Consider the following 24933-nt stretch of genomic DNA (forward strand, 5'->3'; position numbering starts at 1 on the left):
TGTGTCATCTTGCTTTTCTTTAGAATGAAATTTACTTATTTATAAGATAAAAGCCAGGCTTTGAACATAGCAATGTATTTTATCATAATTTTTATCCCTTATCATTTTACTTGCAGGAAATAATATCCACTTCATAGGACTAAAGAAACTAATGAATGTGAAAATACTGGACACATAATAGATGCTTGATCAAAGCTGATTTTCATGCTCCCCCTGAGTGTTTCTAAAGACAGACAATATATTTTTCTACATTTGTAGAACATTGGGATGTTCAAATGTTTTTCTTATCTATAATATTTTCTCCTTATGCCAACCCATAAGGCAAGTAGCTGTGTCACCATATTTTATAAATGAGAAAGCTGAAATACAAAAATGTGCCATTCTTAACGTTACCAAGAGAGTTAGGAGGGCCAAAGCTTGGGAGGCTGAAGAGAAGGCCCAGTGGTTAAGAGCTGCTCTTGTTGAGGACGTGGGTTCAGTTCCCAGCACCCACATACTGGGAAGCTCACAACTACCTGTAACTCCATTTCCAGGGGATCCTTTACATTCTTGTGGTCTCTGTACAGATCTGGATTTACATGGAGCTTGAAAATACACTGAGGCTCACACAGAGAAAGAAAAACATAAAAAAATAAATCTTTTTTAAAAAAGTTCAATTCAGATTTTCCAAATTTGGACATAGGGCTTTTGTTGAATCTGTTTGTCACAGAGGATCCAGTTACATTAGTGCAAAGATGACAGTAGCAGAGGTACATTAGGAGAGTGAGACTGTCCCCGAGAAAGAAAAAAGGCATCCTTTCTTGAGATACAAATAAGGACAGCCAGCACAGTATCTGTCCGTGTGTGTTCACCTCTATCAAAAGGCTACCACCATTTGAATCTCTGAGACATTTGATTCGAGAAGGATTCACATGATCGTTATTCTTCCTCACCTTTGTTCACTAACACCTTTCCAAGGCAATTTCTCAAGATCTCTACAAGGGAAGAATATGAATGGTTTGCCTAGACCTTCCTGGTAGAGTGAGGTAACTCAACAGCTCAATTTGCCCCTGCTGTGGGCTGTTTGTTCTTCCTTTCTCTTCTTTCCCCACTCAGTAGACTGACTCATCATATGACCTTGAACAGAGGCTTTTGTTCTAAACTCAGCACTTGAAGCACAAAGCTAAGAATATGGACCTGCTCCCAGGGTGCTCAGGTGGACTAGATAATTTCTGCTTTTCAAATGTAAAAGATTTTCTAGTAAGTCCCATGAGACTGAGGATCCCCTGAGGTGATGTGACAGGGGGCTGGCCCATAATGCCCACAGCCTGTGTCTCCTGTCCCCATCTGAGTCTAGGCTGTTTGCCAAGTGCTATTTTGGAAACAAGGCTCAAGTCGTCCATCTTTTGAAGGTCGTCGATGTTCTGCTTCATAGAAACGCATGGAGCAGAGTGTACTGAGACAAATTTCAGTGTCAGCGCTACAGCTGTAATCAAAGTGATGGTGGTCCACATTCATGGACACAGTCAGTACCTGCTGCTTAGTTGCTTTGACATTGTGGATGATATTCACGTGGGAAGGCGCAAGAAGCAAGTCAGAATAAGTTCCAGGAATAGCCTTAAAGACTGTGCCAGGCATCACCCTATTAGTCACTGGATCTTGTGTAGGTCTGGAGATATCAGAGTAGAGTCTGAAGCATCCAATGGCTATTTACCAGCTGTTACGGGAGTGCTTAATATTTTAAGAACTGCTGTCCCTTATTGCTCAATTTGGCTAAAGATCAGTATTTTGCTTATTTGTGGAATGAATGCATCAGATTATCATTACTGGAATGGATTTCATTACAGATTGATTTAATGAGGTGTCTATGGTATCACACTTCCCATATAAATGCCATATTTTAGTAATGCAGTTGTTGGATAAAGTAGAATCTACATCTTCGGGTTTTGTTTTATTGGAATGTTTCTCTCTCTCTCTCTCTCTCTCTCTCTCTCTGTGTGTGTGTGTGTGGTGGACATGCATGTGTTAATGCAAGTATGTGAGTGCTTATATATGTTTGGCTGCATATGAATAAGTGTGAGCATATAACGGAGACCTGGAACTAATGTTAGATGTCTTCCTTGATTACTCTCCATTTTATTCATTGAGGCATGGGCTCTCAGTTGAACCCAGACCTCACCAATTTGGCTAGTATAGCTAATATAGCCACCCAGGTTGATCTCTGCCTTTGGAGTTCTGGAATTAAGGGGGACTGCCAAGTTCAACCAACACTTACATGAGAACTGGAGAGCTGAGCTTTAGTACTCACTGAGCTTTCTTCCTAGTCCTGAGGCCTGCTTCTGGAGCTTTAAAAATGTTTTGGGGGTGGAGGCTGAAGAGAGAGCTCAGCAGCTAAGAACACTTGTGCATCTTACAGAAGACTAGAGTTTGGTTTCCTGCACCTACATGATGGCTTACAACAATCTGTAACTCCAATTTCAGAGTTTCTGGTACCCTCATCTGTCCTCCAGGGGCACTACATGCATATGCTGTGCATACATACATGCATGCAAAATACAATCTATATTTAAAAAACTAAAAAAAAAAATAGATAAAAGAATTGAGGGCCAAAAGTTAGGAGTATGTGGGAGCCCGTTCTGGGGTTCCTCGTGGCTTTACCCAGCAGGTCCGAATAGAGGATGATCAGGACCACGGGCCTGAGTGCAGGTGTCTGAGATGGCCTGCACTTGGCTGTGCTGGGGGAGGAGGTCTTTTGCTCCACCCCTTGGCGTCTCTATAAAAACCCTGGACCAGAGACAGTCGGGGCCCGTTGGAATAGGTTCCAGGCCCTCTCGAGGCTATCCTTTATTTTCTATCTGTTTATCTCCGCAAGATTCTCCGCTATAAATCCTTCTATCTAATATTTCCTGCTGCTCGCACTCAAGAAAACTCTGGGAAGCTGTGGGGGTGGTGGGTAAACGCCCCACAGAATGGCGCCTGAACAGGGACTAAAAAGGGACTAAAAAAAAAGGACTAAAGAAAAAAAAAGGGACGGAAAAAAAAAGGAAAAAAAAAAAGGGGGGGACTAAAGACAAATGAACAGGGACTTAAGACAAAGTAATAGGGACTAAAGATAAAGGAAAATAATAGTTTTATTACAGAGTTTTTGGTGAAAGTGCTGAGTTAGCCCTGCCAGTGGAAAGGCATGCCGGTGTTATGGAATATATATATATTTATATATATATATATTTGGTGAGGCGGGGGTTTTATCCTCGAGAGAAAAGGAAAGCGGACTGGAAGGATGTCCGATGCTGCAGCGAAATTCTCTTCTGTCAATTTTCTATCTTCTATCCCTTTCTCAATTTCTATCTGTGATAAGTATAAGATATAGGGTAGTAATATAGTTTAGGAAAAACTTAGAAGTATAAGATTGTGTAGGAAAAAATAAGTAAGGCAACTAGACAGAAAAACTCAATTTTCTAACTTTGGGGGCTTTGAAAGCAAACTGGGGAAAAAAAAATCGTTCTTTGGGCTTTTCGGGTAGTAAAAAAGCTCTTCTTGGAGCTTATGGGGAAGAAAAAGTTTCCTATGGAAGCTTTTGACCTGGGGACAGCTGAAATGCTAAGTCCAAGCGGCAGGAGAAAGTAATTTCTCCCTGAGGCAAAAATGGGGGTGTAAGAAGTCAAAGTTTAAAGTTGGGAAGTTTTGGGAAAAGTTGGTCTTTCTCCTGGGGGGAAAAATCTTTCTCTTAAACTCGAAAGCTTTTCTTGGAAAACTTGCGGGAAAAAAAAATCTCTCTAAAAAGCCTTAATCTTTCTCAAAAGCTCTCTTAAACTGAAAAACTAAATTTGTCCTTCTGAGAGAGGACAAAAATTAGAATCACCTGAAGATATTAGTATGGGGACCACCTGTGATTAGCTCTAAGGGAAAACAACAAACCTCTTAAGACAGCAAAACCTCTAAGCTCTTTCAAGCTTTAAAAATCCTCCCTGCAATGCAGGAGACAGGGACAAGTTCCTAAAAACCTCTTCTAAGCTCTGTCTCTTCAAGCTAGTAAAAGACAGTGGGTCAGAGTACCCTGAGGGAAATGCTTGGGGAGAGCAAGGGTGAACAGCTACAGAGAGCCCAAAAGGGCAGGAAATTTTACCTGAGAAAAGCAAAAAAGCCAAGCTTTTCAGTTACAGCCGAGCTGAGTCAACAAGGGTTTTGTTTCCTAATCATCCTATGCAAAGATTCCCTGAAACTGTTAGCATTGTATCCTCGCTTCTGAGCAAAAACCCAGAGGCGACTGGCCAGCGTCTCTGAGTTGGAGTGCATTTCGGGGATACTAGGGTTCCTGCAGTGGTAAACTTCCTGGAGCACAGAGCTGAGGCAGGAAGGTGCAGGACCAGGGGAAGATTGCTAATGAACAAAGCTAAAGCTGCTGGGAACGGCACAGTTGCCTGCTTTCTTATAAGTCCCGGGTTGATAGGTCCACAGTTGAAAAAAGAAATCTGAGAAAAGCTTTCCTATCAGAGTAAGGACCTTTCTGGGAAAACAGTAAAGCTGAACTGTGTCTGAAGCAGTTGTGCTGCCAAGTCAGAACGCTGTCTGGGGAAAGAGCCCAGCCAGGGCAAAACAGAACTATCCAGGAGTAAAGCGCTCTTTTCTGTCAGAGAAAGCACCTCTTTGAGAAAAGCTTTGTTTAAACTGACTCCCTGAGATGAGGGAGTGTAGCCCTGAGGGGTGATTGCCTCTGGCATAAGCTCTGTCCTTGAGCACCCAGACAAGCAAACACAACCCACTGGGGGACTGGGCCAGGTGAAGGCCTGATGAGGCAAAGCACCTGTCTAATGGGAGTTTAGAAATGGCAAAAACCTCCCTCGCTAAGCTTGATTCATGAACACAAACCACAGACCCCGCAAACAGAAACGGACTAAAGCCCCTACCTTCAGTAGCAGGGAAAGCTGCCGCTCTAGTGTCGGAAACCGTTTCTGGTGTAGAGGGGATAAACTGAGACCAAACTGGGAACTGTCTGGGAGAAAGACTCTGAAGAAACAGAGAAGGGATATAATCCTCCCCAGAAAATGCATGACCTGACAAAGTTGCTAGAGTTTGAGGCAGATTCAGGGGGAGAAAAAAAAGCCCCTACCTCCAAAAGCAGCTAGCAGAGGTACAGAGCCGCAGACAGATACCTGAAGCTCTACATCTGGGGGGGAAGGAACAAGCAAAATGAAAATAAGATCAGTGGGAGAAAAATCTCTGAAGGAGCTATGGAAAAGCTCTGTTACAAATGATCTTGTTTTTCACTGACTGGCTAAAACCAACATAAGCCCCGAGGAAAGTTGCTATCAGAAATGCCAGCCTCAATGCCGGTTAGCGAGGCAGGTGTGGTTCTGATTCGGGGGCCAGTGTCTAATGAAGTTGAAACACCTGTTAAAGCCAGCTGAGGAGAATAGAAACCTCCCAATGTGCCATCCATAGCTGAAAATGTAAAATGCTTGTTCAAATCTCCCATTGCAAAAGCAAAAAAACTTTGTTCAAACCTCCCGGGCAAGAATTTGTAAGCAAGTCTGGTAAAAGAGAACCAGTTGACTCTCAGATCCAAAAAGAACTATGGGAAATGATATAAGGGACTGATATAAGGGACTGATATTATTATGGACTGATATAAGGGAAATGCATTCTGGGAAAGGTAGTTTTTCTGCTAAAGATGGCGACATTGCCCTGAAACACTTTTGTCAGCTTGAAAATACATTCATGGTAAACTTAAAATACAGCCTTTAAAAGAATAAGGAGGAAAATCATCTAAGAGTTTAAGTGTCAGTTCCAATGAAAAATTGAAAGGATACGGAACTAGGCGCTTCGCGGTTTGGGGCGCCGTTGGTAAAATGCCTTATTTACCCTAATAGCTGTGAAAAGTTTTTACGGTAGTTGGATGACAAAAAGCTTACCTATAAGAGCAAACAAGTCACTTTAAAATCCTTAAAATATCACCTAATAGCTGTGCAGTTTTTGGCGAAGAGCTTTACAACAGCTAAATATGATAATTTCACCCTCGGTGTAAAGTTTTTCAGTAGAACAAACCAAAAGTACTGCTGTGATAGAAACGTTTGTCTGAATTGAGGCATTTAGGGGAACTATTATGAATTTGGGTGAAGGGACAGCCTCTAGTTAAAAACCGTTTACCGCTGACAGTGCATCTCTGCCGGTCCAAATGGCTGACAGAAATGGCAACTTTGGAGTGTGGCGTCGCTGACAGTGCATCTCTGCCGGTCCAAATGGCTGACAGAAATGGCAACTTTGGAGTGTGGCGTCGTCCTGAGAATGTTACAATCCCCTAGCAACAAGTATCACAACTCTATAATGACAACACTCACTAAATCCCAGTGCTTTATAACAAAGCTGACTATAAACTCTAAACTTGAGAAATGATGTACGTACTTCCTGTCTAGTTAAGAGAATTTTTCTGATAGAGATGGTGATAATAATTAAGAGTAAGAAGTAGAGAGACAAATATAAGATATGTGAGTTTGTAAAATTCTGTCTTGTTAGATCTGTGTTAAGAAATCTTTAGGTGTTTGCTAAGTTAGATATATGCTAATGGTAGCCTATATAAGTTTGTAAAATAGATCAATAGAGTTCCTTTAAGAATATAAGCTTGTAAGAAGTATCTAAGGTAGTCTTAAGACATGTAGTAATAAGCTTGTAAGATGCTAATTGTAAATGTAAGTTTAAATAAGAAATAAGATAAGTATATAAGAATTAATAGGAAATGTATTTGCTAAAGTAGTTCTATAAAGTATAAATAAGTAGATGTTAATGTTGTATGTGAGTTTGTAAAAACGTGTAAATGTTGAATATGAATCTAAATGCTTTGCAAGGCAAAAAATGTTATATGTGAGTTTGTGAAAAAGTGTAAATGTTAAGTGTGAATCTATTAATGTATATGGTGAAAACACCTGAGACACAGGAGATAGTGTCCTAGTAGACTGCAAAGTAGGCAGTCTAAATGATTTCAAAAGCTCCAGAAGCCGCTAAGAAGCTAAGAATGGCGGACGCCAGAACCAGCACAAGGCATCCGCAGCTGAGATCTGTGGAATATCAACGCAGCACAGAAAAACCTGAGCTAACAGCAAAAACGGTGCGGTTTAAAATCTTACTATAACTAAAAAGGTCTGTCTGTGAGAACAAAAGTTGCAGAGACGCTTGTTTGAACAAAAATTATTAACTGCAAAAAGTTTTGGTTGAAAAACGTCTCTTCATATCTGGAAGTGAAAGCCTGATATCAGAATTTTTATTGTTTGAACTTTTTGAACTTAAAAATGAGACAAAATTACAAAAACATTTTGGTTATGGATTTTTTCAAATTTGGAAGGCTAGTACCAATATTTATCATTTGAATTTTGGTACTTAAATGAAATGAACAATAGAGATTTCAGTGCAATGGGACAATTTTGAGCTTACTTATAGTAATGACCTAGGAACAGTTTTCTGGAATTGGGTTAAAAATGAAACTGTTTAAATGAAGAAATGTATTTCTACTTAGAATCAAGATGCAATTTTGTGTATGCGTATATGCTTTATTAACTGGAGATTTATGAATTGTTTTGTGGAACTGTTTATGTAAAAATGGAATTACTTATGGAACTGGTTTTATGTTACAAATGGAACTGTTTAAACAGAAAAGTTTGGGTTTTCTAACTAGGCTTGAGATTTTGCTTAAAAATTATAAAGAAAAGGAGGAGCTATGAGATTGAATTATGTTCGCAGAAACCTATTGATATTAATGCACCCTGGCTTTGTGGAATTGAGGAAATGTTTAAGTTTGTGGATACATCGAAGTTTTTCCTATGTTCTGTTAACAAGAAAATTCAAATGACTGAGTTAAAGTTGTAAGACGGAGAAAATTAACTATATAGCACCATATATGCTAATTCTAATGGTTCTGTTAAGGGTTTGTTTTGAGTTGTAAGATTGAGAGAATTGTGACTATGTATAGCAATATTTAACCTGTTAATGGTAATGATGAAGCTAAGGGATTCTTTAAGTTTGTAGTCACCGAGTTTTGGTTTAGAAAGGGCTTGAGGCAGCTAAGACTGCTGTAGTCACCTTGAACCTAATTCAAAAGAGAAATGCCATCTATATCATCCTCTACTCCCATACTGGAAGGTGTAACAGCTATGGAGATTGCTGTAAGCCATTAATAGTTATATTTTTATATATTAAGAAGGGGGGACCTGTGGGAGCCCGTTCTGGGGTTCCTCGTGGCTTTACCCAGCAGGTCCGAATAGAGGATGATCAGGACCACGGGCCTGAGTGCAGGTGTCTGAGATGGCCTGCACTTGGCTGTGCTGGGGGAGGAGGTCTTTTGCTCCACCCCTTGGCGTCTCTATAAAAACCCTGGACCAGAGACAGTCGGGGCCCGTTGGAATAGGTTCCAGGCCCTCTCGAGGCTATCCTTTATTTTCTATCTGTTTATCTCCGCAAGATTCTCCGCTATAAATCCTTCTATCTAATATTTCCTGCTGCTCACACTCAAGAAAACTCTGGGAAGCTGTGGGGGTGGTGGGTAAACGCCCCACAGGAGTAGGAACATTTCAAGACATTAGTAAGGAAAAAATAAAATACCAATTGAGTAACCTCTGTTTGCCTTGGATAGACATGTCAGCAAAGAAAGGCACAAGTTAACAAAAAACAAAGCAAAAATGCAAAGCATCATTTGGTAATAGATGTGGGGCAAGAGAAATAGATTCTCATTGATTTACACATTCTTTGTAAGCTGGAATGAACCAAAGCCCCTCCTATCCTATATTTAGGGAAAGAAAGTCAGCCATTTCTACCATGTGATAAAAAGATGCATCAGTAATTCCCTTGTTCATCACTATTATTGCCCCATGCCTAATACACACCTTCCTTAAAATACTACCTAGAAATGTATTTCTTGTTTACCAGGCAGCTCTACTGTGAAGGGCCAGGGATTTAAGTTGTTATTTGGCGTGACAAATTTAACACAGAACCATAGCTCATAAGTCTCCCAGCTGTTTCTTTGGGAAGCAGGAATCAGGATTCTTAGACAAGGGACAGAATTTTCTATTGAATGCGGCAAAGAGACAAGGAACTGCAGACTGTGAAGGCATCCTTAGCCACTTGGACTGAGAAAAACCTAAGGGGAACCCTAAATTCCCAGGAGAAATGAGACTCAATGACAGGAATATGGGGAGGCTAAGGTATAGAATAGACATGGGGAGGAAACCAGAGACAAGTGTAGTCCTACCCAGGCAAGTCCAATTTGAGATCACAGAGATTGCAGCTTTCTTTGTCCAGAGAAGTCTCATTAAAAAGCATCACCAAATGCTTTCCTGGTCTGGAATTTAGAACTCGTGACTAGATGCCTTTCCTTGAAAACTCAGTTGTGATTGGGCACAGTATGTTAGGAAATCAGATCCATCATAAGCCAAATGCTTTCCTTAGTAGTCAATAGCTTCGAATATACTGTATCATAAATGTCAGCTATATAACTCATCTTCAATCATCTCAGGACAAAGCTCCCATTGCTAATCATTAACTGTGTTCTTTTACCAAAGCCATGCCCTCTACTCATGTCCAAGTAGCAGATTCACAAGATGGGGCCATGGGTAGGTCTTCCAGGTTATATACTCTCTTATCTAGCACCCGTGGAGCAGTATAAGGTTTCCTCCCTCCCTCCTTCCCTCCCTCCCTCCCTCCCTCCCTCCCTCCCTCCCTCCCTCCCTCCCTCTCTCCCTCCCTCCCTCCCTCTCTTCCTCCCTCCCTCCCTTCCTCCCTCCCTCCCTCCCTCCCTCCCTCCCTCCCTCCCTCCCTCCCTCCCTCCCTTCCCCTTTTTCTTTTGTTTTGCAGGCAATTTCCATCATAAAGTGGATTGTTTTTAAGAATTTCTTCCTCACAATTTGGAATACAGCTAATCCTCTTAACTCCTGTATTTACTTCTCCCACATCGAGTGATCATATTACAAATTAGCAGTTTACAATCTGCTGGTAATAGTTCAGGTGAAGTTCTTGTGTTTTGAGGCCTATATAAGAAGGTTTCTTTTGCACCAGGGTTTTAATTTGCATTTAGGTTTTTCTCAAAGTTGTTAGTAGCATGGCTACTTTATGCTTAACCAAGGAGGGAGGGATTGCTAAACAGAAACTTGAATGTGAAGTTCTGCAGGATCTTTCTCTCTCAGATCCCTCCTTCATTGGAATCCTTTTCCTGTGTATACTCTTTGGAGTAGAAGTACTCCGTTGCTAAGTGACAGCTGTTTAATTGACAATATTTGACCCTGGTGGGGACTACACTGATTCATGAATTCTGCACTGGCCCACATCAGTTATAATGAAATGACAAGGCAGAGCTATGCTAATGAAGGAACTATTGCTTTGAACGACAGTGGGATACTGGGAAAGAGTTAAGAGAGGTGAATTTGTCAGGGGTTAGTGGTTACCTGAGAGTGGTGTAGGAAATGCCTGCTTATCTGTCATCATTGAGGGCTTCTTTGAGTGGGAGAGCACTTAAAGTGGGACATATGAAGGATAGAGAGCACCTGCTTCCCTCTTTTGCCAATGCAGAGGAAAAGTAGTTTGTCTTTTCTGTTGTATCTTCTTCCCACCACCCCCATTATCAGGATGCTCCAGGTTCTTACAGAGCTTTTGCCTTGGCTGCTGTGCTAGAGGTCTGGCTCTTGGGACTGGCTGGGCTTTCTCAATTCTCCTGACTCATCCTGCAGACTCACTGTCCTCTCCAACGACCTTCTGAGGGCCCTGAGAGCTCATGGCCTTGACTTTGCTGGCTCAGGGAGGTCTCTGATTAGGGGGAGTTTGCTGCTGACCTATGCTGTAGTTTTGTTGGCTTTGCAAGATCTGAACACTGTTTGTTCTGCTGGGTGGCATTGCAGAAAGGCCTGTGGTCCTATCAGTACCTTTTGCCCTTTGACAGCATCAGAAAGTACTAAAAATCTATTTGAGGATTCAAATCAAATCAGAAAGGAAGGAAGCACAGTTGTACAGTAGATCTAGGCTGAATGGCTGAGATTTGACCAAGCTTCATACCTCACTAGGTACTCTTAAGTGTTCGTTCAGTTATAGCTCTTCATTGTAGTCTCTCCCTATACACAATTCTGGAGGGAAATCAGGGGGAAAAACAGTGTTTGCTTAATATAAGCCCTGAACCTGCCACTCCCTTTCCTGCTTAAGAAACAATGCTTGTGTTCTTCACACAGAGTCATCTTTAACTATGACATGGCTTATCCTCAATGGTGATAGTGGTGGAGTCTTGACACACCATGAAAGGAAAGTGCAAGAGTCTAGTCTTGCCTCTCCAACACTGTTCTCCCTCCCCTCCATCTCTGAGGAGTCCTAACCTTGTTGATTCCTAGACTGGTGGCTACAAGAAGAAAAGCAAGTGGAGAGCCAGCAGCTTTCTTGATTTTGTCCCACTGACTGAAGACGATGAAGACTCAGATGGGAGCATTTCTAGTCAAGCATATCTAGAACTGACCCTCCATCCGTTTTCCACCAGCCTACTCTCAGAACAGAACAAATAATGGCTAAAAAGAGGAAGAAAGGCTAGGAAAGCTCTATCCTCAAATTAGCCTGACCACTCACTGTCACACAATTCTGATGAAGTCAATGCTTTAATAAGAATGACAATGATCTCCAAATCCCTGGGAAAGGTGCAGAGGTCGAAGTGGCTGGAGACTTGGAGATCACTTAGTTTTGACTCACCTAAGGTTTTCCATCTTAGAGAAAAATGGACAGGAACCTAAAGAAAAAATGATGGGAGGGAGTGTCGGATTTATCTGTTTGTTTTAAATACATTCCTGTGCTCTGGAGGTGTGCCTTCATCAGTGTTTTCCCTCCTGGAGGGCAGAGGTCAACCTCTGTTGTACTGGTTTTGTCCTATGTGTAGTACAGCACCAGGCACAAAAGCACAAAGCAGCCTGTGACTGGCTCTGTGCTGGTTGCTGGAACTGAGCCTTGGAACTGCAGCCCTAGGTTAAGTTAATGTCTATTTTGTGCTGGTGTTGTTTTCTGGGTAGATAAAGATGACACTGGATGTCCCTGGGCTCACTGATTTTTCTTAGCTGTAATGAAGTTTCCATTCCTTTTGCTGACCTCTCTGATAAGCTAAATCTCTTTCTTGGGCCCCCACCAACTGCCCGTTTTTCTGCCACAGCTAGGCACACACACTTTTATTACCATTCTTCTTGGAGCAACTTGAGGGCAGGACTTGTCCTTTCATCTCTATGGACCCCAGTCCATGTTGTTTCCTCGCTAGTGGAACTGAAGAGCTAGTTCAATGCCCTGCACTTGCCCTTGGATTACTAACATTGGAGTTCATCAAAGGATACTGTCCTCAGAAGAGAATAGCTGCTCCAAACCCAGCAGCAGAATGTCCGGCCTACTTGCTGCACTAACAAAGCTGCCATCACGGTGCTATGCCAGGAGAAAAGAGGAGGGGAAATAGGTAGGCACATATTTTAAGCTCCATATGTGAGATAAAAGTGTGGTGTGCAATGCCTCATTTAGTTCTAAACGGGGCTTTCTGAGAAGAAACTAACACAGAGTGCTGAAGTGGCTTTCCTGAAGTCATACAGGGCAACTGCCCATCTATGGCTCCCACTACACTCTGAGGCGACTGAAGAATTGAGGTCTTGTTCTGTGTATAATTTCTGCACCCCAGTTACATGATGGCAAACACTTCACAGTGTAGCAAGCTGCTCTTTTTGTTGTTGTTATTGTTTTGTTTTTTGTTTTGTTTTGTTTGACTGCTTAGATGGTAAAATATCAAGCATCAAAATGGAGTCACCAGGTAGTTTTCCTATTTGGAATTTGTTTCGTTTCTGGTCAGCCTTGCTAGTGTAGCTATAATGATGACCCTCAGCTGTGGAACCTTTGGAACAACTGATGGTTATTTCAAGATGGCCTATAGCAGTGTGTGTGGGTTACTTTAGAAATCCAGAAATCCAGGAGCTCTCCTGACAGAGACAGGTAATAGATGTTCCTTTCCCAGGCCACTAAAATTACTGAGAAACATGGGTGCATGGCAACACATTCTCCATACTCTAGATAATTAAATAATACTTAATAGCTATGAGTTAAGAATGAAGTTGCTTAATTTCTTTCAAGGACTTCTTAGTGTGCTTAATATGTTCATGTGTATTGTGATTGTTCAAGAGGAAGTTGTAGTATGCAAATTCATTTCATGGGGTCTTTTAATGTCATGAGTGTGCCCTTGCATAGTATGAAAATAAATTCATCTTATTTATGTTTGAGCATCCCAAATTCAGAACATGAGGCCCGAGAGTTTTATCACTGCATGCGATTCACAAACTTAACTGTGTTCCAAGTGATCTGGAGCACTTGTTAGAATGCAGATTTAGAAGTTGTGCTTTCAGAGGTTGTGCTTGAGAACCTGCTATTTTTAACAATCGTTTCAAGGCATTCCAATGAGAAATGCTGACATAATGTTTCTGTTTGAGCAAGCTGTTAAAGCTTTCAGGCAACTGAGAGTGGAGGGACCGGATTCTTGTCCTATAGAGAACTAATGGTACAGAAGTGTTAATTCATCTTCTCCAAAAGCTACCTTGATGGATATTTCTGGAGCATGGCTTCAACCTGTTCCTACTCTCTGCTCTGAACGATAAAATTGATCAGAATGCTAAAGACTTGTGTTCCATAGGATTAAAAAAAAAAAGAATCTGTGCACAGTTTACTGTTGGCAGTGACTTTGGACTGACTTTCATGATTAAGATTTTGGCTTCATGAAAATAATTGGGAATTAAAATACACTCATAAGTTTATTTGTACACATTTAAAGTCTCTTACTTTGTAGTAGAAAGTGTCGCAACTTCAGTATAAAACCTGTCTGGATTAATACCCTAGTTCTACCCTCGCTAGTAATAAGACCTTGAGAAAACTTAACTTCCTGTACTCTTCCTTCTTTCATCTATAAAATATTTCTAAAAATAACAGCCCCATAAGGCTGATGAGAACACTGAGTGAATCGACTTACATAAAGTACTTGGCCCAGTTCCTGGCACATGGTACATGCTTACTAACTATTGTTTCTTCATAATAAACAATTAAAACTACTCTATGCTGAAGTAGTTGTGTCTGAATAAAGGATCCTGTAGACCTGTATATACTCTCACTTTTGTAGGTTCAATGTCCCTTTTTATAAAATGGGACCAACAGTAGATCTGGTTTCATAGAGTGCTGTATGGATTTAAATGACATTATACAAGAAAAAGCATTTAGCAAATGCCTGACCTAGCGTAAATCAATGTTTAATAGCTATTATTACTGATATTATTTTTATCCATTTTCTCCTTAACAATACAAAAAATTCCCCAAACTAATTAAAAACTAGTATTGCTTTAGATGAGAGAGTGTTGAGATGATTTCTTGTTTTTACAAAAGTTATAAGTAATTAGTAATTTGTGCCAGAAACTTAAATAGAACTTTTGGCACATAGCAACAAACACTTGGTCGTTGGCACAAACCCACCTGGAGCTCTTGATGGATAAACTGGCTTTTTGTGAAACCTTTTAAAGTCTGAAATTGTGACAATGCAATATAGTAAAATTGACCTCTAAGGGTAACATCACAAGTGCCCTAAAGATGTTTAGAAAAAAGTAAACATTACTTTAAAATACGACCATAACACATCATTTTTAAAAGTAGAAAATTAAGATTTCTGATATAATAACAAAAGATAGGATATCAGGAATATTTTAGTTTACAATTGCAAGGTAGTATTTTTTAGATTTATTTATTTTTATTGTGTGGTGTATGTGTGTGTGCTTTGCCTGCATGTACATTTGTGTGCCATAAGCATGCAATGTGGGTAGAAGCCTAAAGAGGGCATCTGTTGTGGACTATTATTTTAACTGGGCGAAGATGGCTTACATGTGCTGATGCTGCCTTTGTTAATGTTGTAAAACTATATTTGTTTGTGCTGCATTTGTCAACTGGGCTCAGAGAGGCAGAGTTAGTAACTGGTTGACAGGAAGTAGCAAGGAGGAGGAGTTTAGCACAGGTTTTTATGGGGGAGGGGCAGGGTGGTGTGGAAGGGAGGGGCTTCCTGGGCTCACCAGGTAAGAAAGAAAGTTGGCCAATTGCTATTTTTAACTCTCTGAGCTTGCAGGGTTTCACCCTAGCCTTTGAATCTCCATTTTCATTAGACTGATAGAGATTTAGTTAGAACTACCTTTAGCAGCAGCAACAGAGTCATTGTCTGGGCAAACAGAATTCCCCCCAGGCTTCGGCCTTAGCTCTGGGCTGCTAGTAGTTTAAAGCAAAGCCACTGTAAGGAAGTCATAACAGCACGCATCAGTTCCTCTGGAACTAAACTTGCAGATGCATGGTTGTGAGTCTTCATGAAGGTGCTGGGAACTGAACTCAGGTCCTCCGAAAGATCAAAAAATGCTCTTATCTGCTATACCGTCTCTCTTGACCCTCACTGTGTTAGTATTTGATGACAATTCTGGCATCATTTATTTTCTAGACTGTTGTTTTTCCTAGAGACCTCAGGCTCAGTATTCCCCCCAACAGTCACTCATGGTACCACCATTTCAAAGGTAGTGACTTTCACTTAACAATGTGCAGACCTTCCAGGGCATTGTTGAAATATGTATGAAAAATAACTTCATGCAGTGTATTTTTAAATCAAGAGCAAATTTTATTTTATTCTGACTCTTAACAATTGGTAAACCTTATATCACATATTAGTGCTTCTCTGGTAACTTGAATACCCAAGTGTATTAATTTGACTCTCCTGGCCCTGGAAAAATGCTCAACAATAAAACTATATGATACAATAAAAAAAATCATCCTATCTAGCAGATTTTGAGAGACGCTTCAGTGGTATATGGTTTACCGGTGAGAAGGCAGGGGGAAGGGAGAAGAGGCAGAGGGGGTGAGCTCAAGGGTGTGTCATGTTGTGTATAAATTCATAGGTTTTGAATTTTTGACAGAGATCTGGGGTCTGTTGACTAAGCCACTGAGCTTCTCCTGCCATGGGAGAGAGGGCAATATATCATGCTATGCTGAGACACTGGCACATTTATGTTCCATGGATCATGAGAACTCCTTAGTGCTCGGATCTTTCAAATTCGTATATTCTTTGGTGGTAAAATAGAAAGAAAGCAACAGAACCTCAGCTGCTTTTCTTATGACATGACTTGCTTTGGGAGCAGCTTAAGGACCCTTGTCCCCTCTCTAACCAGCTTTCGTTAGCAGAGATAAGCATTCTCTATTTTGTACACTTGAAGTTTGCTTTTTCCCATTTGATCATTACTAAGATGTTTTACTGTGTACCCCTTGGATTCAGGAATTGCCTTATGACTGCCTTTTTGTTGAAACAAGAAAAACTTCTTATTCAGAGGATTTGGGGAGTGTAGGTATTAATAGTGGTAGCCAATATTTTCCTTTGTGGTCTCAAGTTCCTTGCAACTATCGTGTATAACCCTTGATTTGTGGGTGAAAGAATAACAATCAGTAAACATTTTATAATGTATCCTTTTGAACATTTTCAAGAGGGCTCAGTAAACCAGTACAATGTATTTCTTTCTAACATATAACATCAGGACGAAACTCTCAGATATGTTTTTTGTGGCTATTTGTTAGTGACATGGGTGAATTCTGGCTCTTCTACTTTGCCATGCCTTCACTTGGCTAAATAAATGTTCTCTTTTCTAAATAGCCAAATTAAATTGAACACAGAGGAGAATATCTGCCAAAATACATTAAAAAAATTATATGTAGCATAAACAACAGGATATTGCTTCAGAAAGTACCTTATATCTATTTTTGAGAAAGACACTATACAGTGTACGGGTTTTTCAAATATGCATATGCACTGGTTGTGGTGGCACACACAGGTAGGATTTGCTGAAGGAGCCTGAGGCAGGAGAATCACGAGTTCAAATACGCATATGCAAATATAAAAGGGAAGAAAACATAAAATAAATATGTATAAACCAGCAAAACACCAGTCTTTTGTAGTTTTACACAGACATCAACAGCTAACATATACAAGAGTGGCTATAAAACACTAAAAATGTAATAGCCTGCTCTAATTAACTCAAGCATCACAGGCATATCTCATTCACTCCCAGCCACTGAATGCTTGATGTGAAAATGACATTAGATATTATCTTGTTTTCAAACCTTGGTTTTTACCGATGAAGATGATCCAGAGGAACATTAGCAAAATATAATGTCAACCGAAGCTAGGAAGAAAGTGCTTCAAAAATGAGAGTAGAGAGGAGGGAGAAATAGAGGGGCTGTGGGAGTGGAGTAAAGAGAAGAATATTAAAATATTGCATGCTTCCTTTGGTGTGGAATCCAAATTTAAACACGCACACATGACATGAAGGCAAAAGTAGGACTGTTTAGATAAAGAAGGGGACTGGCTGTATGGAGGAGGGTGGTGAGAAATAGTAACAGAGAGGCAAAAACAGGTAAAGTGCATTGATATTATGTTATTGAAATTTCATAATATAATCCATTATTGCATGGTAATTTTTAAAATAATAAAATGAAAAAACATTGAAAAAACCAGTATGTTAAAGTACCCCTGAAGAGATTGAGGGAGACAAAGAATTTTAAAATATCCTTGGACTGGTAAGGCAGTGATTACTGCTGTACATAAAAAAAGAAACACTGGTAGATTAGTGGGGAAACTATATTGTACCAGTGAGAAAGAGAAGGTGTGGCAGGAAATGGAAGCAATTCACATAAATCCTAGAGGAGAGAGGTAGGAGGAACAAAAGTAGGAGGGTGGGAAAAAGAGGCAAGATGAAATAATAAGTTTTTAAAGAAGTGGGTTGAACATCATTTTCAGTGCTGGGGATGGAACCCAGAGCCTTACACAGGAAGGGCTCCACTACTGAGTTACACTTTTAACCCTTGTGTGTTTAAGACAAAGTCTCACTACCTAGCTCAGGCTAGCCTTGAACTCATGATTCCCCTTCCTAAGCCTATCAAGTTCTGGGATGATAGGTATATGCTACCATGACCAGCTGGAACATGTTTGGAAAAGGAAGTACAAGAGCTCTAGGCCCCAAATTTAGTGCTTTTTAAAAAAATCATTAAAGATGATAAATTTGTGATTGGTTCATCTGGCAAACCAAAACCAACTTCCAAAGACGGAGAAAAACACAGCTAGGTGCAGCCTCAAACCAACATTCAGGTTAATAATAGTGTAAAAAGAAATAACAAGTGATGAAAAAAGAGGCCATGAATTTGAGGAGAGAGGACAGGGAAGAGAGAAATATTGTAATTAAAATACAATCTCAAAAATTTAAAAAAAACGGAAAAAATAAAGGCACAGGGCAGAAACCAGAACTCAAGACTATTATCCATCAATATTATGAGAATCCCATCCCCCAACATTTCTGTCATTATCATTGATATACATATGGAGTTGGTACCTTTTCCTGAACTTAGAATTCATACAGACACTCTAACATTTCATTTGTTGACTGTACTTTTTACCATACTAAGACTGAAAGACTGACTAGTTCTTGAATCAGTTCTTCAGTTACCTCTATGGATGGTTATATTAGTTAAACATATTACAGGTAGTACAGATCTGAACATCAACATCATTTGAACCCATGAGTGCTGAAGAATCACAGTCAAGGACACACACCTTAAAAGCCATTAAAATACAATAACATTGTAGATTAGGAGCCAAAAATGTACTTAAGTCTATTGTAATTATATCTTAGAAAACATATCCCATTTTACCTTCATCAGTTGTGTGTAACAGATGATATTATCCCATACTAAAGTGTGTAAATAATTGAGGCTTGGGAGTGTAAAGGTAGGACAGTTAGTTGTATAATGTGATTGAGTTGTAAACCCAAATTTGGTTCAAACACATCCTACTAGTTTACCACATTAGTGTTTTCATCCTTTCTTGCCTTCCTGATTAATGAAATACATTTCATTCTTTTCAAAGTATTTTATGTCTTCAGGTTCTCTTCCCTGTGAAATATGCTCTTATGATCTGCTATACAGTCACGTGTATTGTGGGTGATACGTGTATTTAGATGTTATCACATCTTCCATGGGACTTTCTCTCTTGTTTGTTTTCAGGGCAGAACAAAAGTCTAGGCCCTCCATTAAAGGCATTCTGGAATCAGGAAACGCTAGCAGGGAGAGGATAGTTCTGAATGAGCGCTCTCAGGGAGGGAGAACCTATTCAGGGCCAAAGGTCACAGGGCTCAAGCTAGCATCTGCAACATGAATCCAGGTGAGCAGTGCATCTGCTGCTGTCAAATTGGCTTTAGCTCCACTACTTAGATTAGCTTTGTTTAGGTAAATGGGAGCTCAGCAGGTTAGGAAGGGATGACCTTTAAGATTACTTCGGGTTTCAGAGAGCCTATGATTTGATGACTCAGAGGGGAGAACCATTCATTATCCAGCACTATGAGCTGGGACTGTCTCCAGTGATCTGCGGTGGTCACTAAGACTGCAAAACAAATCAAATGTGTGCTTCGTTCGGCCAAATCATTCCTTGTACTTCCTTGTTTAAATAGGAGAAAATCAGGATTTATTAACATGTAGTGGAGGAGGCTAAAATCATAGGGCCTTTTCCATTTACAAGAGAACTGCATGGGTTTGAGGGGCCATGATATGTTACAAAGTGGGTGATGGAACCCAGGAAACCTGGCTCTTAGATTTAACATCTCCTGCAATTCAGTAACATCCCTTTTCCAAATTTCTATTTTTCTTTAGTCCCTGGGAAGACCAGAGTCTTTATACTCAATTCTTTCCCATTTAAGGGATTTTTCTTTTCTTTTTCTTTTTCCTTTTCCTTTTCCTTTTCCTTTTCCTTTTCCTTTTCCTTTTCCTTTTCCTTTTCCTTCCTTCCTTCCTTCCTTCCTTCCTTCCTTCCTTCCTTCCTTCCTTCCTTCCTTCCTTCCTTCCTCTATCTATCTATCTATCTATCTATCTATCTATCTATCTATCTATCTATCTATCTATCTATCTATCTATCTATCTATCTGTATTTGTAGTGTCAAGTATCAAATGCAGGAATCTAGGGCCTTGTGAATGTTAGGCGAACTGAGCTGAACTCCCAGCTCTAAGGGAGGAAAAGACTGTCTTTGGCAATGTAGTCAGAGGCCAGTCTGGGCTACTAGCTAAGACCCTGTCTCAAAACAAAAAATCAAATAGCAAGCAAACAACTCCTGAAAATCAGTAAATCCCTAGGCATAGGATGCTTCTCTTTGTTTGGAAGAACTATCTTCTATTGCTTGCTTTTCCAGTTTATCTCGTTTCTGAGCAGCAAGAGGAAGGCTGGGTTTCTAAGGTATTTCCTTTGTGTGGTGGCTCTACTCCTCAGACCAAGAAACACTGAGTTTGTATCTGGGTGGCCTGACCCATTGAGTCCCAGCAGGGAACCCCTAACTGATGATTTGCTTTTCACCTGGGGCTTCTTTTGTCAGCACTATTACACAGACTCAGTGTGCAGAGCCGAGAGGATGGACCTACTGATTGGCATCCTACTTCCTACCCTCAAACCCAAGCTTTTCTTCCACCTGTCCTGACACCTCAGCTTGATTTGCCTGATTCACTTTAGACTTGGTGGCACTAACATTTGGAAGTAGCATGTGCATTTAGCATGGTGCAAGCCGCACTGATGTAGAAGCCTTTTTTGCACATAGGTTTGAGCAAATAAAGCATCCTATGATCAAAAAGAAAACAATAACTTCCAAAGATGCTGGGATTTGTGGCCCTTCCTGCAGCATAGAATGGTGTTGTGGTGAAAAGTTAAGGTCCTAGGGCTGAGCTGTGTGTTCTCTGCTTTTGTGACTTACTAGTTGAGTGACATTGGGCGAAGGACTTAACTGCACCTGCTTCTTTATTTGTGAAACAAACTGAAGTTATATATGGTTGTTTTGATGACATTAAATGAATTTAAATCACTTAGAGGGTTGTGAGCTATATAGCAAGCACTATTAGCTGTTGCTATTCTTGGCAACTCTTCCTAAGAGTGCCTATAAAGAAGTCATGGGAGAAATCAATGGACAGTATGGTCTTCGGCAATCGGTTGAAGCTGGCATTCTTTGGATTCCTAGACTTTTTCCAAGTTGGGACAAGGTGATTTTCCTCCTTTAGGTGTGTGTTAGCATCATCGTGTTCCCTTATCTAAATTGACGTTGAAAAATTTGTCTCACATAGATAATGATCTTGCCCACACATACATTTTCTCTAAAGAGAGGTGCAGTCCTGTTCCTGCAGCAGAAATGAATACTGTGCTGAGCACATAGAAAGTGAAGGGCCCTTGTAAATAAAGTAGCAAATTAGCAATGATTTTGCCAGCAGTTTTAAAACAAATGGATTGAAAGAGATTTCAATAACTACAGGCCTAACTTAGAGCTGCACTTGAAGCATTTAGTAAACGTGTCATTTCAGTATTGAAAACAGCATCTAATCAAAGCATGTTTATAATTAGACATCACATATAATATCTCTCAAAATTATGTTCACCAGGTGAGATGCCATTCCCTGGAACACTGAAATGGAATGTTTGTTAGGCCTTTGTTATTATTAAAAAGAACAGGTTGGGGGTGCCACGAGAGACTCAGAGAAATGAAAGTGCTTAATTTTAATTAGAGAGAGAGAGAGAGAGAGAGAGAGAGAGAGAGAGAGAGAGAGAGAGAGAGAGAGAAACACCACATAGTATGCATAGCCTGTATGGAGAACTTTGTGCCAGTAAAACCTGCCTCAAAAGGTATGACTCTATATTAATTTAAATCAGACAGACATTGGCACTGCGTTCTTTTATTTTTCATTAACATTTTGATTTAGAACAACAGATTGCTGCAGTGAGGGGACAAGAGCGGCAGCCAGTGAGCCATCTGCCGAGCATCTCACTGACGACTCCACTAGTGAAAGGAACCAGTGACTATGGAATGTATGCAAGAAGGACACACACCATTAGCTAAGTGACAGGATGAAAGATGGGAAACTTTGTCGGGTCAGAGGAGACAGAGATGGAGAAGGCAAAGCAGAGCCCATTCTGATTGGAATTTGAAAAGATCCAAGTACTTGCAGCAGGCCAATGGGTTGGCAAGCTAAAGAGGGCTTGCTTATAGGATATTCCTCTCTCTCTCTCTCTTTTTTTTTTGAGATTATAGGTGGGACAGGGAAAAGGAAAGTGACAGACTAAACACACAATAATTTGCTATGTATCACACAAGGGACATGTTTTCCAGATCAGTGACTATTCACCCCTTTAGACCCACTACTTGAGACAGAAATCTTTTTGAAATAGGCCTCTTCTGGCTTTTTAAACATGGTAGCACAGTGGTGAGGTGGGAGGAGTCGTCTGCCCTGGAGCAAACAATGAGAGGGTAGATTGTGTGTGCAGAATTTAAATGATGTAGGTATACCTTCTATTACCACAATGTGCAGGCATTTCTAAACAATATCGGGGGAAGAAATATTCCTCCCACCTGTGATGGACCTCTCCCATCTCCTGTTCCCCACGGTGGATCAGTGCAGTAGAATGAACACAATTCAATCTTCTATCGACATTTCTGCAGGTTTACTGGGAATTTTAATTCCAGTATCAAATTTGTTGTCTTTGAAGTTATTTAGCCATTTCGATCTACATGTCCCTATACTAAATGGACCCACTCTGCTGGACTTCTGTTGTTGGAGAGTCTGCATGCTCTTCCCTCCCTGACAGCTGCAATATATTTTAGTATTCTGCTTTAAGAAGGACCCCATTTCAAATATACTGTCTTCGGTAACCTAGGAAATAGTCAACTTTGTCAGTCAGAGAGATGGGAGAGAGAGAGGGGGGGAGAGAGAGAGAGAGAGAGAGAGAGAGAGAGAGAGAGAGAGAGAGAGAGAGAGAGAGAGAGAGAGAGAGAACTGTGAAAATAGATTGAAAGTGCAGAAGTCTGTTTCTTCTGCATAATAAGGCATAGAGGTGTGAAACGCATTGTGGACAGTTTTTCTTCAAAAATCATTCAAATAAAAATAGCACTTTCACTGCCAAAAGATGACTGCTTCAATTATCTGGAAAATTAGCTTAGATGGAACTCCTCATTGCCTCATAAAGCTACTTAAATGGAAAGGGTATGGTGAATGGGAAGAGCACAAGATTAGACCAAGGTTTGCACCCCAGTCTGACACTTACTAGGAGCATAAAATGCAGACACTATCAATATTTTCCTTGTCAACCTTCTTGTGTAATAGATTTTTTTAAACCAGATTCCATTCCTGGATTATTGAGATTTGGACCTTGAATGTCCCCCAGTGTTCTATGAATTGCAGCCTTAGTCACCTGTCTGTGGGGCTGGTGGAAGGAAGTTACTTGACTGGGAGCATGCCTTTGAAGTAGATTTTGGAACCTTGATGTCTTTTTGCCTCTCTTTTTGCTTTTTGGCTGCCATGAGGTGAACAATGTTCCTCTACTTCATGCTTCAGAGATGATGTACTAAGCTGTCATAGGAACAAAAGAAAGGGACCAAGCAACCATGGATTGAAGCTACCATGCAAAATAAACCTTTCTTTTTTATAAGTTGATTGTCTTAGGTATTTGTTATAGTAATGCAAAAGTGTCTAGTTCATGGACGTTCTCTTCACAAAGTGCCAGCTATCATTATAGGCCCTGCTCTTTCTCATCTTCCCTCACCATGACCCCAACACACAGCTTCAGAGATTATCTCTATTTCTGCACTTCTTTTCCTCATCTATAATACAACGCCCCCACCTAAGGCTCAGGGGACACTGCAGAAGAGGAGGCTGGAAGACTGTACACACCAGAGGAACAGGGAGTTTACTGTGAAATTGAGTCTCCCAGAAATGTCAGAAGCTACACCCACGAAGTTTCACCACCAACACAACTGCCTAAACATAAGGCGAATGAAGAAAACAATAGACATGATATATTAATTTTTAGGATATATTTAAGTTCACTCCTAGATCCCAGTTAATTAATGGAATCTTGTCACCAAAGGTTGAGGGCTTTTTACTCAGAAAAGCCAGAGAAAAGATTATATCACTGGGAGCATGACTTTGAAGTGGATTTGGGGACTTTGGTCTCTTTTTTGTCTCTTTATTTGCTTTTTGGCTCTCATGAAGTGAACAATATCTTTCTCTACTTTGTGCTCCAGAGATGATGTCCTAAGCTAAGCTGTCATAAGAATAAAGGAAAGGGACAGAGCAACCATGGATTGAAGGTGACCAATGGAGTTTCCATGTCAAAACTGATCCTTTATATTTGTTGTCATCCCTCCTTTCAATTCTTGAATATGTGCACGCGTGTGCGCGCACACATACACACAGCATACAAGATTTGTCTTGCTATGTTGCTAACTTTGATCTTGGCTTATCTTGCTTTCATCATTTCATCTTGCCCCCACAGAGCAGTTTCTCCCATCTCAAAAATGAGATGGGCTCACCCTGAAAATATTCGGCTTTGCCTTGCCAAGTTAAGCTGCTTTCTTTGTTCTCTCCCCATGGTAGTCATACAGTAAGAATCTCACAAGCCAGAAGATAGTGGCAACCTCACTTGCCTTGTTCCCATTTCACAGTTTCACTTTACACCTTCAACAGGAAGGGTGAAATATTGCACCATGAACGCGTGAGCCATTTCAAGGGGTCATTTTGGGGAACCTCCTCTGGCCTCCACCCTGTTGGACTCCAATGAACTCAACTGGTTCCATGGGAGGTAAAATTAACATTTACCTAAGTAGTATATTTGGAGTTTCACCTAAACACCAGCCTCATCAAAAACAGTTCTCTTGTCTGTCCAGTTTCCAAAATGGTCCTGATGAATATGTACACATCATTATATGAAGCAAAACACACAAAGCCCTGAGAAGCCAAGTAATTAGCCTCTGCTTCAAAGTTTTGGCATTGCCTGGCATGGTAGCATACCCCTTTAATCCCAGCACTTGGAAATCAGAGGCAAGCAGATCTTTGTGGGTTCAAGGCCATTGT

The 24933-nt window shown here is 40.5% G+C and overlaps 1 protein-coding gene across 7 annotated transcripts in view; it reads right to left on the reverse strand.

The window, feature by feature from the left end:
* Positions 1-24933, reverse strand: part of Gria3 (glutamate ionotropic receptor AMPA type subunit 3) — a 284667-nt gene that overhangs the window by 238004 nt on the left and 21730 nt on the right. The gene's annotated exons all lie outside the window — the stretch shown is intronic.

The sequence above is a fragment of the Peromyscus maniculatus genome, chromosome X (assembly GCF_049852395.1).
Source record: "Peromyscus maniculatus bairdii isolate BWxNUB_F1_BW_parent chromosome X, HU_Pman_BW_mat_3.1, whole genome shotgun sequence".
NCBI lineage: Eukaryota > Metazoa > Chordata > Mammalia > Rodentia > Cricetidae > Peromyscus > Peromyscus maniculatus.